Genomic DNA, 15,313 nt, shown 5'->3' on the forward strand with positions numbered 1-15,313 from the left:
CATACAATTGTGCTAACACAAGTACAGTATTGAAAAGGGGAAATTGGTATGTTCTTGAGAAAGCTTGGCAGAAATTTATTATGTTATATTCATGATAAAGTATAATTTATATGACCTTCTGCCTCCAAGAACACATCAATCAATGTTACAACCTTCAAAGCCTTACAGCAGAAAGAGAGAGAACATCAGATGTGATGGCAAATAAATATTTTTAAAAGTCGTATATTTCCATTAGTTGTTTTGTATGAAAACATGAGCAGAACAATCACTGACCAAGACCCAACTTCTAAAGCTGGTGGGAATAGAATGCAGATGCGGCTGCCGGTTAAGAAAACAAATATGTCAAACGAGTGAATTAATTAAATCACACAGCCATACAAAAAGCTTAAAATAAATATATATAAGGACATTTAACCTTACAGAGTTGTTGCACTTAGCTGCTGCTTTACCTTCCATTTCTGTGGGACCCTCTGAATGCCTCTGTTGACCTATATTCACATTTTCTAGTATGACATTCCAGTGCCTCATCAATCTGTCTGATAAAAGTGTTTCCTGAAATTTTATTGAAATATTCTGTTGTTCAGCTGCCTTACATGCCCCCTCTCCCACTTATGTTCTTATCAAGCCCATACCACCTTCTTGAACTAGATAACATAACAAATTCCAGTCAAGCCCCTACTCATAGCCTTCCTGAACTTTGCACAGTCATTAAATGTTACACCTTACTTTACATACCTAACCCTCATCTTGTTTATCTCCTCAGCAGCAGCATTTTAGTAACCCTCGTGTGCATATTTCAATTAAAATGAATACAAATCAGTTTTGAAGCTTAAATGGGTGGCCACTAGATAATTCAGTTATAATACATATTGAAAATCTTGTACACTACATTTCCAAACATTATTTTCTTTCAATAACCCCCACATACATATGCATACACACACCCCTACCCCTCACTTGTTCATTCTTACTCCAGTACGCAACATCTTCTGCAATTCAAATTCTGCGCCCCAAAAACAAAGACATACATAATCCGTCACACAGGCACAGCAGGTGTTTGTGATCTATTTTTGTCATCTGCGGCCATAAAAGGGCATTCCTAAGGAAGAACGCCCTTTAAAAAAGTATTTTTTTTTATAAAAAGAAAATGAATCTCCCGCCCACCACAGGCAGTCTTCATTTTACAGGCAGTGTACCACCAAGAACAGCACAAACCCACACTGGATAACAAAAAAAAAAAAAAAAAAAAAAAGAATTCATTTAAATAAATAAATAAAAATTGCACCCTTTATGTGATCGGGCTATACGGCGCCCTAGGCGGTTGCCTAGTTCACTTATATCTAAGGTTGGCCGTGGTCATATCCTCACTGGTTTGCTTGGACCACAAAGCTGTCTGCTGTGAAATAAAAATCAACTCAGTAACCCCAGCAAACCCTGTAACAGTTAGGAACTAGTGCAAAGCAAACTACATCCTGTTAAGTAATAGTCTGTCAAAATTCAATGCCCCTCCCAACCCCAAGTTCACAGCAACCTATGCCCTGTACAACCATGTAAATGGCTTTATAGAGGCTGTTGTACCTACTAGAAGTAAGCTGAAAATTAACTCTAAAAATTAACCAAACTGGTGGAATCCTAACCTTATTAGGGTATATAACAAAAGGAAAAAAGTCAGGGCTAAAATCAGGAAGAGCAACTCTCATAATGATAGAAGACTTCTAATAAAACTAAACAGGAAACTTAGAGAACTAATTAAGGACAACAAGGCCAATTATGAGGTCAAGATAGCCTCACAGGCTAAAGACAACCACAATGCCTTCTACAGCTATGTCTAAAACCTCAAAGTTAGCACACACTAGTGTGCTGAACTGGTGGTCACTGATGACACTTTCACTGAGCAGGTCGAAATAGCAAATTTACTGACTGACAAATTCAACTCAAGCTTCACATCCCAATCTCCTCCTCTGCCTTTCATCATGAAATACCTTCTAGAATAAACCCCCAAACTATTAACAGGGAGGAGGTCCTGGTGCCACTCATTAAAGCCAAAAACACAGCCTCAGTGGGCCCAGACAGTATCTCAGGAGGATTTCCTAAATAGCTGGAAACAAGACCTATCAGGACCACTTGAGTTTCTTTTCAACTATAGCCTCAAAACAGGCTTTATACTACAAGAATGGAGGACTGCAACAGTTATCCCACTTCACAAGACTGGACCATCAACTATCCCTGGAAATACAGACCTATTAGTCTGGCTAATCTAATATGCAAAGCCATGAAACAAATTAACATGGAAATGATCAACAAAGGCATAGGTAACCTTCAGACACTGGACCCAATACAGTGTGACTTTGTCAAGGGAAAGTCATGCTTATTAAGCCTGGTGGACTTCTTTGAGAAGGTCACCAAGTCAATCTATGAGGGTGTTATGGGACAAGATTAGCTTATTAAAATGTGTATTAATTTTAGTTTCACTAATGATGCTATAATATGATTGTTAAAAAGCAAATATAATTTGTATGCTAGTATGAGGAAAAATACAACTTCATAAGTTAGAGTTACTGCTATGTCTCAACTGCATTCTTTTAATATGTAACAAGGAAAAGTAACTGTTGTATGAAGTCAAGGCATGTTAGCTATTGTAAAAGGAATTTGTTAGCCTGACTCCTCCAGGCTAGGAGTGCATTGTTGCTAGGGAAGTTTTGAAACATCCAAGGTCAGAAAACAAGACCCCTTGAAAGCAGGTAGGTCATGTATAGGAAGGTGTTCACGTGAAGTCTGAAGTGAAAATCATGAGGAATGAGCACATTTGCAAATTTTTCTATTTGATAGAGTCATTGTAACAAGGAAACTGCATGAAAGTGTGATAAGAAAAATGCATAAAAATAAAGTTTTTCTGTGTAAAGTGAGACTGATTTACCAACTGCTGTAAAGATTGTCTCCCAGCTCTGTAAGAATAAAATTTCTGTTTGCACATCCTGAAGTGTTGTTTCTGACTGAAGGCATATAAGATAAATTCTTAATGTTATTTATTTATGACTATAACAATTTGGTGCTGTGATTCAGATCTGAACTTTGGTATTGTTGCAAGGCAGTTCTGGAATAAGGCCCATCAGAGATTTTCTGTGAATTCCACACTGCTTTATATGGAATAGTCAGAGACTCAGATGTGCAGCTATTCAGGGTGTGCAAACATACTAGCCTTGGCAGGGAAATTGTTTTGTAAGGGAAAAGGGTTGATGTGTTTTTCTTTTCCTTTCTCTCTCTTTTAGACAATTTTAGCAAAATGTAGAATAAGTGCATGACTGTGTTTTTGTTTGACTGAGTTATTTGTAAGGCATACAAGTAATAGTCGGAGGACCCCACAGCAAATGAGAATAGTAAATGTATGTGCACATACAGTAAAGGGCAAATTAACACAAGGAGGTGCCTTGTGTCGAGGGCATATCCTCAGGATTGAAAGGGAAGAAGTATGAGAGATGTTTTATTCTTTCAATGTATGAATGTATGAGAGAAAGAAAAGAAAAGGTTAAAAGTTAAAGATAAAGTTGCAAGTTCATGAGACAACCGCATGATTGGGAAATAGACTGTAAACTCTTAAAACAAGTTCTTGAGCCCACCGCATGATTGGAACATATGACTATATACTGTTAAAACAAATTCATGAGCCCACAGCATGATCGGGACATATACTATACAACAAGTTCGTGAGCCCACAGCATGATTGGGATGTAGACTATATACTGATAAAACAAATTCATGAGCCTACTACATGATAGGATATAGAGGTATGCATTGTTAAAATAAATTCATGAGCATGCTAGAACTTGCATGGAAGTACCTTAGAGGGTCTGAAAGAGTGGTCAGTTCTGAACACAGTACCTATCTGCCCCATTATCCCAACTGCATTGCTGGAGCTGTAACTTTTGAGTTCACACAGGGACAAAAGCAAGGGGGTGATGTGGGAAAAGGCTGATCGAAACCTCTCCTTTGTTATTGCATGCCGACAGACTTCCTACGCTTCCCTCCCTGTATGGTGTGTGGATTACTACAGTTATTTTCTGTCTTCAGAACTACCAGGATCCAGGAGTTGTAAGGTAAGCCTAACATTTTTATTATTACTTATTTATAAAATAGAATGGGAGCAAAGATAAGCAAGCAAGATCAAATCCCTGAAAAGGGAACACCTGCATATTTTATGTATTTTAACTATGAAAAAGAAAGTTGTAAATATTTGCATGACTGGTTTCAGCTTACTAAGAATTGTTCTGGTGGAGAATTTCCATTAAATGGAACTTATAAGACTAAATTGATTACACTGAAAATTATTTTGGAAGAAAAGAAAAGCAAAGTAAGTGGGGAACAAATGACAGCATTTTATTATTGGTACAGTGAGGCACTTAAAAGGGAAAAGGAGTCAGCATTAAGAGGGTTGTAGGATGTTAATAAGAAATTGTTTCAACAAGTAAAAGAGGTTAAAAAGGCAGTACAGACCAGTAAAAAGGGATCCCTTTATCCCGTCTTAGCAGGTTTGGAACAAACTGAGAATGGCCAAAAAGTAGAAACTTCTGAAAAGGATGATAATCCTCCAGTAGCTACTGCACCCCCACCTCCATATGTGCAAGTACCTCCTCTACAAGACTCTGTTGTTTCTCAGACCCCTACCTTTCAGTCCACTGTCCATTGGACACCCAGTTTGCATGATGGGGATGGGAGGGTGGCCTAATGGTTAAGGTGTTTGCCTTACAAACACAAGGTGCGGGGTTTGAGTCTCACAAGGGATAATTGGCTAAGCTTAAAATGGCTCGCAAGGGCAGTTAGCTTAGTACTAACCTATGAACCTATGAACCTATGATACTGGTACATCTCAGACTGGTTCCCCTTGTTCAATCTTCATCCCCTGAACAGGCATCTACAGTCAAGGGGGGGGTCTTTTTCCTATCCTTCTCAGATAGCTTCTACTTCCCCAACAGGGGCATTAGTATTTGACACTCCTATATCTCACCATGCATGCTCACATGACAGGGTACAACAGGAGATTACAACCTCTGGAGGGGATCTTTTGGCATGGCATCTGTCAGGGAAATTTTGGGGGCTAACAATAGAGAACTTGTTCATCATCCTTGGACCCCTGCTGATTTGCATACTATGTCCAAAAATTTTCCAAATATTAGAGAAGATCCATTAAAATTCAATTAATAAGTATAAACTATAACAGAATGTTACAATTCTACTTTGACAGATTTAAATCAACTGCTGAGGCTAGTTACTTCAGATGAAATAAAAAAGAAGTTAATGGAAAAGGCTGAGATAACAAATTTCACTCTCACAGGGAATGCATTAACAGATGAACAGTATTGTTAAACAAAATTACGGATGTGTGTCAAGTTAGGACTGACTGGTCTAAAATACAGGCATATAAACAAAATAAAGGGGAAGCCCCTGCAGACTACTTGAGTCTCCTTAAGACAGTATTTTCTAGACACTCAGGAACACCAGACCCAGAAGAGCAAGCTAAGCCAGCTATTGCAGCAGCCTTTGTGCAGGGTCTGCAAGCCCCTGTACAAAATCAAATAAAGCAGGTGCTCATAGACTGGCAAGGAAAGGACTTGGAGTCTTTATTAAGTGCTGCAAATCACTGTAAAGTGTATCAGGAAAAATGAAAAAAGGATACTGAGGATAAGCTGTTAACTTTACAAATCAGGCAGCTGGAAAATCCAAGGAGTCAAGGCAAAAGCAGGGGAAGGGGTAGAGGAATTGCTAGAAGATTTAGTAAAAGTGCTGGCCGAGGGGAACAAGGTGCAGCTGGTTGGCAACAATGAGCTGGCAGTGCCCCTCTGGCTTCATCTAACACATCTTGCTTCAATTGTGGAAAAGCAGGACATTGAAGAGGAGAATGCCCACACAGGCAAATGCAAACAGTCCAAGATACTTGGATTGAATGGCAACCAAATTATAATAATGCAATTTTTCCTCCACCACCACCTCAGATTGGAAGGAGTCAGGAAGCTCCATACTGACTAGGTCAAGGAAATAACACAAAAGTAAATCTTAACCCTCTACTGCCAATAGATCAAAATGGACCCCTTGTTACGATGAAAATATATTAAAAGAAAACCCCATTTCTGGTGGACACTGGAGCCACTACTAGGTCAGTGTTAAAAATTACTTCAAATAGTCAAATACCAGTATCAGAGCATAAAGTAAAGACCGTCAGAGTAACAAATACTATGGTTACATATCCTGTTTCGGAACCCACCCCCATTTCTTTAGGTTCGATCGAAGAAAAGCATTATTTTCTTTTGAGTACTACTGCATAGGTAAATCTGCTAAGAAGAGATTTGTTATGCAAGCTGGGTTGTACTATTTACTGTACCCCAGAAGGGGTGTATCTAAATGTTCCAACAGAATCAGAGGGGGAAGTATTGACAGTTTTAGCAAAAGCTGAGGAACAGCCTGTTGGAAGCATGCGGGCAGATGGAGAGTTACTACAGCAGGTACCTGTCAACTTGTGGGCTAAGCATGCAAATGAAGTAGGTATACTAAAATCAGCAGAACCCGTAAAAATAAAATTAAACCCATCAAAACCTCTCCCTAGAGTTCTGCAATATCCACTAAAGCTAGAAGCAGAGCAGGGAATCAAACCTGTAATTCAGTCTCTGATACAGCAAGGGATAATAATACCAGCTAAAAGCCCTTGTAATCCTCCTATTTATCCAGTGAAAAAGCCAGGGAAGGATAGTTATAGATTTGTACAAGACTTAAGGACTGTAAATAATACAGTACTGCCTGCTTTTCCCATTGTTCCAAATACAGCAACAATACTCAGTTGCATACTACCTACTGCGAGTTACTTTTCTGCAATAGATTTATGTTCAGCATTCTTTTCTATATCTTTTCACCTTGACAGTCAGTTTTTGTTTGCTTTTACTTATCAGGTACGGCAATATACATGGACATGGTTGCCACAAGGATATATTAAATCTCCTTCATTATTTTCCCAAATTCTACAAAAAGATTTGGAGAATGTGACATTTCTGGGTAGGTCTGTGTTAGTCAAAAAGTAGATGATTTACTAATAGCATCAAATGCCTTTCAGCAATGTCAGCAGGATACCTTGCATCTTCTGACTATCCTTGCAGAAAAGGGACACAAAGTGTCTAGAGAAAAACTACAATTGTGTTCATCTCAGGTACATTATCTTGGTCATTTAATATCTCAGGGTAGCAGGCAAGTGTTACCATCTCATATTGATGCAATATCTAAGGCCCCGCATCCGACTACTCAATGACAGCTTAGGTCTTTCCTAGGTATGACAGGATACTGAAGACAGTGGATCCATAACTATGCAAAAATTGCCAAAACTTTGACAAATCTTTTAAACCAAGATACACCAGAGCATCTCATTTGGAATAGTAAAGAGGAAAATTCATTTCAAAATTTAAAACAAGCTTTAGTTATGACCTCATCTTTAGGGTTAACAGACTGTAATAAACCTTTTACTTTATTCTGTCATGAAAGAAATGGATTTGCTCAAGAAATACTTGCACAAAAACATGGGGGCAGCTATCATCCATTAGCTTATTACAGCACAGCACTTGATTCTGTTGCAAAAGGTAAGGTCAGTTGCCGCTGCTGCCATTCTAGTTAATCTGGCACAATCATTGGTGCTTGGGCATGATCTCAAAGTAGCTGCCCTCATTCTTTATTATCTTGTTTGCTTAAAATGAAAACTCAACCACTGTCAACCGCATGTCTAACTAGATATGAACTTACACTTCTTTCTGATACATCTATTTCTCTGATGCACTGTCCTGTTCTAAATCCTGCATCTCTGTTACCTACTGCTGAGGATGGTAAAGAGCATGATTGTGTGTGTGTTTGTAACTATTTGCTTCTTGCTAGGGAGGACTTAAAGGACACTCCTATACCCAATGCTGACCTAAATTTGTTTGTGGATGGCTCCGGTGGAAGAAATCAAACAGGGAAGCTGATCTCAGAAATAGCCATCTGCACCAAAGAGACAATATTGTTGCAACAAAGATTAGAGGGTGTTCACTTTGCTCAAATAGCTGAGTTAGCTGCTCTACAAAAGGCCTTTGAGTTAGCCAAAGACAAGGTGGCCATTATTTTTACAGACAACCAGTATGCTTTGTGGTGGTACATAATTTTGGGCAACTTTGGAAAGAGAGAGGGTTTTTGACCTCTTCAGGAAATCAAATTAAAAATTCAGGGTGCATAAGATCATTGTTAGATGCACTTTTGCTACCTAAGAGGCTGTCTGTAATCAAGTGTTGTGCACATCAAAAGGGCCTAAATGTTGCTACAAAGGGTAACAATTTAGCAGACCAAGCTGCTAAACAAGCAGTAGTAGATTGTTGCAAAAATCTGTGTATGTTAACAATAACAAACTGCAACAGTAATGATGTGTTTGATTTTGAAAAGTTGTCAGCCTTTCAAGCTGAAGCATCATAGGGAGAAGTTCTGAGGTGGCTCAAGGATGGATGTAAAAAATCCTCTGACGGCATATGGTGACATCTGAATGGACAACTGGTGGCGCCTGCCTCTTTGTTACCTTACCTGGTAAGGGCATATCATCTACCAGCCCATACAGGTAAGACAGCTTTATTTAATCAAATTACCCGAAGTTGATATGCCCTTCATGTCTCCTCTTTGATACTTCAGTATGTATAAAATTGTGGTACATGTCTAGAGTATAATGTAAGTAAATGTGCCAACAGTAAAACTGCATGTTTACATCCACCATGGGGACCTTTTGTTAACATACAGCTGGACTTCATCCAAATGCCTAAGACTAATAATTTACAATTTATTTTGGTGGTAGTGTGTATGTTCTCAGCATGGGTGGAAGCTTACCCATGTCGCAAAGCTGATGTAGTCACAGTTGTGTACTACCAATTGTGACTAGGGGACACATTTTAATAATTCATTGCCTAAAAAATTATGTAAAGCTTTTAATACTAAGTTGAGTTTTCAATGTCCCAACCATCCGCAGTCATCTGGAATAGTGGAAAGGGTAAACAGGACCCTTAAAAATAAAATGTCAAAGATTTGTGCTGAAACCCACTTAAAGTGGCCCAAAGCCCTCCCCTTAGCAATAATGAGTATGAGGGCCTCACTAAATCCTACCAGGAAGTTGAGTCCATATGAAATATTAGTGGGGAGACCCATGGCCCTTCCAGCTACCCGTCCAGTGGGAAATGCCGATTTAACTTTGCCAGATGATGCTATGATTTCTTATTGCAAGAAACACCTTAATGTTTTGCAGCAATATCATCGAACAATAAGAGTAGCATTACCAAAGCCTCCTGACCAGCCCTGTCATCAACTACAACCAGGTGATTGAGTTTATGTAAAAATTTTCCAGAGGAAAAACAGCCTCAGCCCGAGGTGGAAGGGTCCTTTTCAGGTCCTGTTAACCACCTTGACTGGTAGTCCTATGCAGAACTACCAATGTGGATCCATTCGTCTCATGCAAGAAGATCTGCCATGTGGGGACCCCAAAGGAATCGCTGCAGCCAACAGAGGGAGATTGAGGTGCAAAGATAAATCATCTGCCCAGTGCGAAGGTCAACTTCAGTAGCAGTCCATAATAAATTCAGTGACAACAGGTATTTTTACTTTGTTTCTGCTGCTGTTTCCTTCTATAAATTGGTCAAAAGAAAATTCTTGCTAGTCCTTCGGCAATATGCCAAAAATTTAAACAAAACAAACTGCTGGATATGTTTGCATATACCTCATCATTCTAAGGCAAGGATTCCTATGATTCCCATCCCTGCATCACGGGTGTCATTTGAAAAGGACCTTAATGACATCAGCTTAACCTGGCATAATGTAACTCATTTTTTCAAAGGTTGTGTCTCTTCAACTTGCAACCACACATCATGGAGACACATGGTATGCCAGAAATGGAACTGTACCAGTAGGAAAAAGCAAATATAATGACACCAGGCATGAAAGTGTATTAGACTCTTTGCACTTAAAAAGCTATGACTGGGGGCATGGCATGGGCATGATACGTGACGATTACTACATCTGTGATGATCGTGCCTACCTCTGGCTGCCTACAAACTGGTCTAGATGTTGCTTTGTAGACTATATTACTCCTGCTATTCAACATTTCAAACACCAACCTGCAAGTAGACTGAGAAATAAGTGAGAAATCCACTGGGAAGAGCAAGTATTTTCAATTATTAATTATGGGTATGGAGTGCAAAGGACAATGCTTGAAATCACCATGCTTGCTCAAATTCTACAGAAGGTGGCCAACGAGTCTTCACATCACATTAGGATGACAAATTGAGAAGTGGCTAAAATGCAAGCTGTGGTGTTACAAAATCGAATGGCACTTTATATAATGCTTGCTGTAAAAGGAGGGGGTCGTGTGTCTTCATAGGGAGTAGTTGCTGTTCATATATTAGTGACTATCATGATGAACAGGAATGGCAAATTACATGGAGCAAAGGGCTAAAGATTTGGACAGCACATCAAAAATGATGGACACTTTTTGAATGGTTGGACAGTATTTTTGGTAACCTGGGAACTAACATAGTCCAGGGTATTGTCATTGTACTTTTTATTATATTTGTAATCATTTTGGTATTTTCTATTCTAAAGGCTGTGATTACAAAATGTTTAACCTCACCTGCACATGAAATGCCACTGCGTGTACCAATCAATGACAATTCTGTTATACCAAAAGATGACTATTATGATGCAGAGGCATACTTTATCGAGTTAAGAAAAATAAAAATATAATTACATGTATGGTATGACACTGATAGTGTCAAAGGGAGGAAAACTGTTATGGGACAAGATCAGCTTATTAAAATGTATATTAATTTCAGTCTCATTAATGATGCTATAATATGATTGTTAAAAAGCAAATATAATTTGTATGCAGGGATGGGGAAAATACAGCTTCATAAGTTAGAGTTACTGCTGTGTCTCACCTGCATTCTTTTAATATGTAACAAGGAAAAGTAAGTGTTGTATGAAGTCGAGGCATGTTAGCTATTGTAAAAGGAATTTGTTAGCCTGACTCCTCCAGGCTAGGAGTGCGTTGTTGCTAGGAAAGGTTTGAAACATCCAAGGTCAGAAAACAAGACCCCTTGATTACAGCTGGGTCATGTATAGGAAGGTGTTCACGTGAAGTCCGAGGTGAAAATCATTTGCAAAGTTTTCTATTTGATAGAGTCATTGTAACGTAAGGAAACTGCATGAAAGTTTGATAAGAAAAATATATAAAAATACAGCTTTTCTATGTAAAGTGAGACTGATTTACCAACTGCTGTGAAGATTGTCTCCTAGCGCTGTAAAATAAAATTTCTGTTTGCACATCCTGAAGTGTTGTTCCTGACTAAAGGCATGTAAGGTAAATTCTTAATGTTATTTATTTATGACTATAACAAGGGGAAAACAGTGCATACTGCCTACATGGACCTAGCCAAGGCATTTAATACAATACCCCACTTGGATATAGTTGACAAACTCAAAGAACTGGGAATAAACCCCTATATAAGTTGCTAGACTGCCAGCTGGCTCATAGACAAGACCCAGGAAGTCAAGATTGGTGATACCACCTCCACTAAGAGACTGGTCATCAGCTGGGTACCTCACAACTCTACTTCCTGGAGGTGAAGGTTAATGTCAAGGGCCTTTGGCTGACCAAGTTTGCAGATGACTGCAAATTGGGAGCTATCATAGATTTCCCCAATGACACAAATATCTTACAAGAGGGTCTAACACAGACAAACGACTGGTGCCAACGTTATCGACTAAAACTCAATACTAAGAAATGCAATATAGTGTATTTTGGGAAAACTGCCACCCATGCTGATTACTCCATTGATAAGACACCCCTAAGAGTTGACCCAGTAGTCGGGGATCTGGGAACATATGTAGACAGTAACCTTCAACCAACATGTGGCCAAGGTAGTAAGAAAATAATTCTATGACACTCGACTAAGTACATGCCATCCAAGTCCAGAAAAGTCATAGTGACACTTTATTTGGCCCTTATCAGAGCCATCAATGAGTATTCAGCATGTACCTAACCAAACATATGCAACAGTTGAAATGCCAATAAAGTTTCCTTACCAGGAGAATCCAGGGTATAAACACATTGTCATATATGGACTGCCTTAAAGCCTTATCTCTGTACTCTGTCTCTTACAGGTTACTGAGAGACAACTTATCCCTGGCATACAAGGCATCCTTGGATCCAATTCTGATGTACCTTTTGCACATCCACAAAATTAACAACATCAGAACCACTAGATCCAAGTATTTAAATTTTGCTTGTGACATAAGTATGACATGTTGGTAAGACAGGTATGTGTCTCAGAGGATCCCCATGCTCTGGAACAGGCTCTCCAGCCATGTGAAGCAGAGTCCATCCCTAACTATATTTAAGTGGAACCTTTACCAATGGATGGGAAATCAGAAATTCACACCGTGTCTGGCCTGTATGTCTCAGAGGGTCTATATTAGATCAGCGAACGCTTAAAAAAGCAAACGCTGATTGATCGGACTTATGTAAGCAAAAGCTTATAATCTTGAACTGCCAGAACAGCAATTTTTTTCCTAGGGAAAAAGATCGCTGATCCAAAACACATACACACAACACAAGCACACCAAACAAACAGCAATCCACACACATACACCTAAAATCTGACACCTAACCATACACTAAACTATACACACACCATTAACTATCCACTTACCTTAACCCAAACCCTAACCCTAAGGTCCATCACTATCGCACACTCACCTCACCCGCTTCCTAACCCTAACTCACCTACCCAGCCCTAACCCTCACGTCCACACAATCGCACACATACTTAACCCGCGCCCTAACCCTAACTCACCTAACCCGCCCTAACACTCACATCCACACAATCGCACACTTACCTGAATCTGACCCATAACTTTCCACCACAGCACTGAAAATACCAAAGCAACAGAAATGGACAACCGAATTCTTTCCATAGGAAAAAATTCGGGTTTCTGTTGCTTCCATATTTTAAACATTTGCTAACATAAGTTCGATCAATCAGTGTTCACTTTTTTAAGCGTTTGCTAATCTAATATAGACCCTGTCTCAGATAGACAGAGGCACACAGTAATGCCCAGATAAACATACCCCCTACATAATCTCTAGAACTTCCTAACACCCCTCAATAAATGGCCATGATACATAGGGACACAATTGTGTTGGATTGTATGGCCAAGCTTATACATGCCCTGGTGGTCATTAGGATAGTATATACCTACAATCCTGTGAACCAATGAGAAGATTTGGGACAGACAGGAAGAAGGCAAGAGGAAACAAGGGCATCCAGCAAAGAGATGGATAGATTGAGTGAGAGAAGTCCTGCGACAGTCAAGCATGACTGTTGAAAAAGGTAGGACAGTGGAAATAATTTGAGAGAGATGGTGACAGCTGACACGACACCCCAACCCCATGTAGAAAATGGGAAAAAGGGGGTTGATGATGATGATGATGATTTGTTGTATAAGAAAAGCCCCCCTTTCTTTCCTTCTTTCCTTCTCTCTGTGCTGTATTGCAGTTACCAGGATTTTAATGCACACTTACTGCTTTCTTCATTCAGCCTACATTCAAGGTAAACATGTTTTTACCCCACTTTTCTACCCTATTTTCCCATCTCCACAATCTGCAGTGAAGCCAAAATCCTGAGTCTTGCACCACTTGTACAACCTGTAGAATGTTATTATGCATACTACCATAGTCCTACCCATCCCATGGGTGGGTGGCACTGCCACGTGTGTGTGTGTGTGTGTGTGTGTGTGTGTGTGTGTGTGTGTGTGTGTGTGTGTGTGTGTGTGTGTGTGTGTGTGCACGCTATTTATCTAGGCACTCTGCATGTTTGAAGACCACTCCTTCTGTATTCCAACCTCTTTTCCAGTCACATGTCCCAAGATGGACAATGACATCTTCAGCCTTCCCAAATATAGGAGGTTCTGTGATCCTAGGTATTCATGTCTTTTTGCTCCCTGCAACCCTCCTGGACAGGCAGATAATCTCCCTGCCCTCTGATGCCCCTGTCGTTACCATGCTGTCAGAGGAAAGTTATTTAATCACACTTTCTAATGTTAATTTGTTTGGAAAGCTTACAACCCAGTTCACATGAGCTATCCTGGAATTTTATGGCATCTTTTTGTAACCTACCACAATGATTATACAATACAAGCCAGTCCTACTGATGTCCTTTGCAGCTATTATGCAAGAGTTACAGTGCATTTTATGGATTCTGAAGCATTTGCAGTTTCCTGTAGAATGAGGGATACTGGGGAGGGATGTTTTGTGAGAATGCTGAGACTTCAGAAGACATGGATTTATTTTATTTTTATTTTATTCTTTGTTGACTGGGTTAGTCCCACAAGGGTAGTAGCCTCTTTTAAGGGGATACTTGAAGTGGTATTTATACTACTAGGGGAAATATGTCCAGGGCATCAGGAACTTCCCCTACTCTTTTTGATAGGTCTTGCGGTCTTTTACATCCGCCTGAATCTCCACCAAGTCAAGGAGATAGTTTAAAGTCTCAGCCAAAGGACATGAATATAGTTGTGTGGTAATTTAAGCAACTACACTTCACCAGCCCCTGTGGTGCACCTGTGAGAGGGATCATAACCTTTCAACTAAAACAAAAAAAAAACGTATAGAGTTCCACATCAGATTAAACTGAAAAAGCAACTTCATTTATATTTAAATCATTCTGACAGAAAGAATCACTGTTCACTGTTGCAGTCTGTGCTACACAGAAACTTGGCACAGGAAATTTCTTTTTAAGGAATTCACACAGAGTCTGCTATGAACAGCTGAAATTTTCATGCTCCAATTACCGTAGTCATTTCAGAAACAGTGGAATCAGTCAACAAAGTTAACACAGTGTCGTATTCAGAAAACAGAAAAAAACAAAAAATAGTTATTTACAGATAGGCATAAACACATCGGTCCTAGCACAATTTCATTGAGATTATTGGTTTGTTTTATTTTCTATTATGACTTCATTTCAAATCTATTGAGATTTATACTGTAAAAAACAGACGAGTCTGAATGAGTGGGTGCTGTTTTAAGGAAGTTTTGAAGTCATAAACCTAACTTTAATGCCGTAGAAGCCAATATTACAGCTCAGCAGCAAAGTTGGACCCATGTTCTTGTTATGTGTTTTTACCCAAAGTATCAGTGCTAGGGCTCACGGCATACTTTTCAGCTTCTTTTGCTAAAGAACTCTGCACCAAGTCAAACCTAGTGACGTGATAAAGCTCAAAA

This window comes from Protopterus annectens, chromosome 13.part0, assembly GCF_019279795.1.
Source record: "Protopterus annectens isolate FY-2018-M chromosome 13.part0, PAN1.0, whole genome shotgun sequence".
NCBI classification, from domain to species: domain Eukaryota; kingdom Metazoa; phylum Chordata; order Ceratodontiformes; family Protopteridae; genus Protopterus; species Protopterus annectens.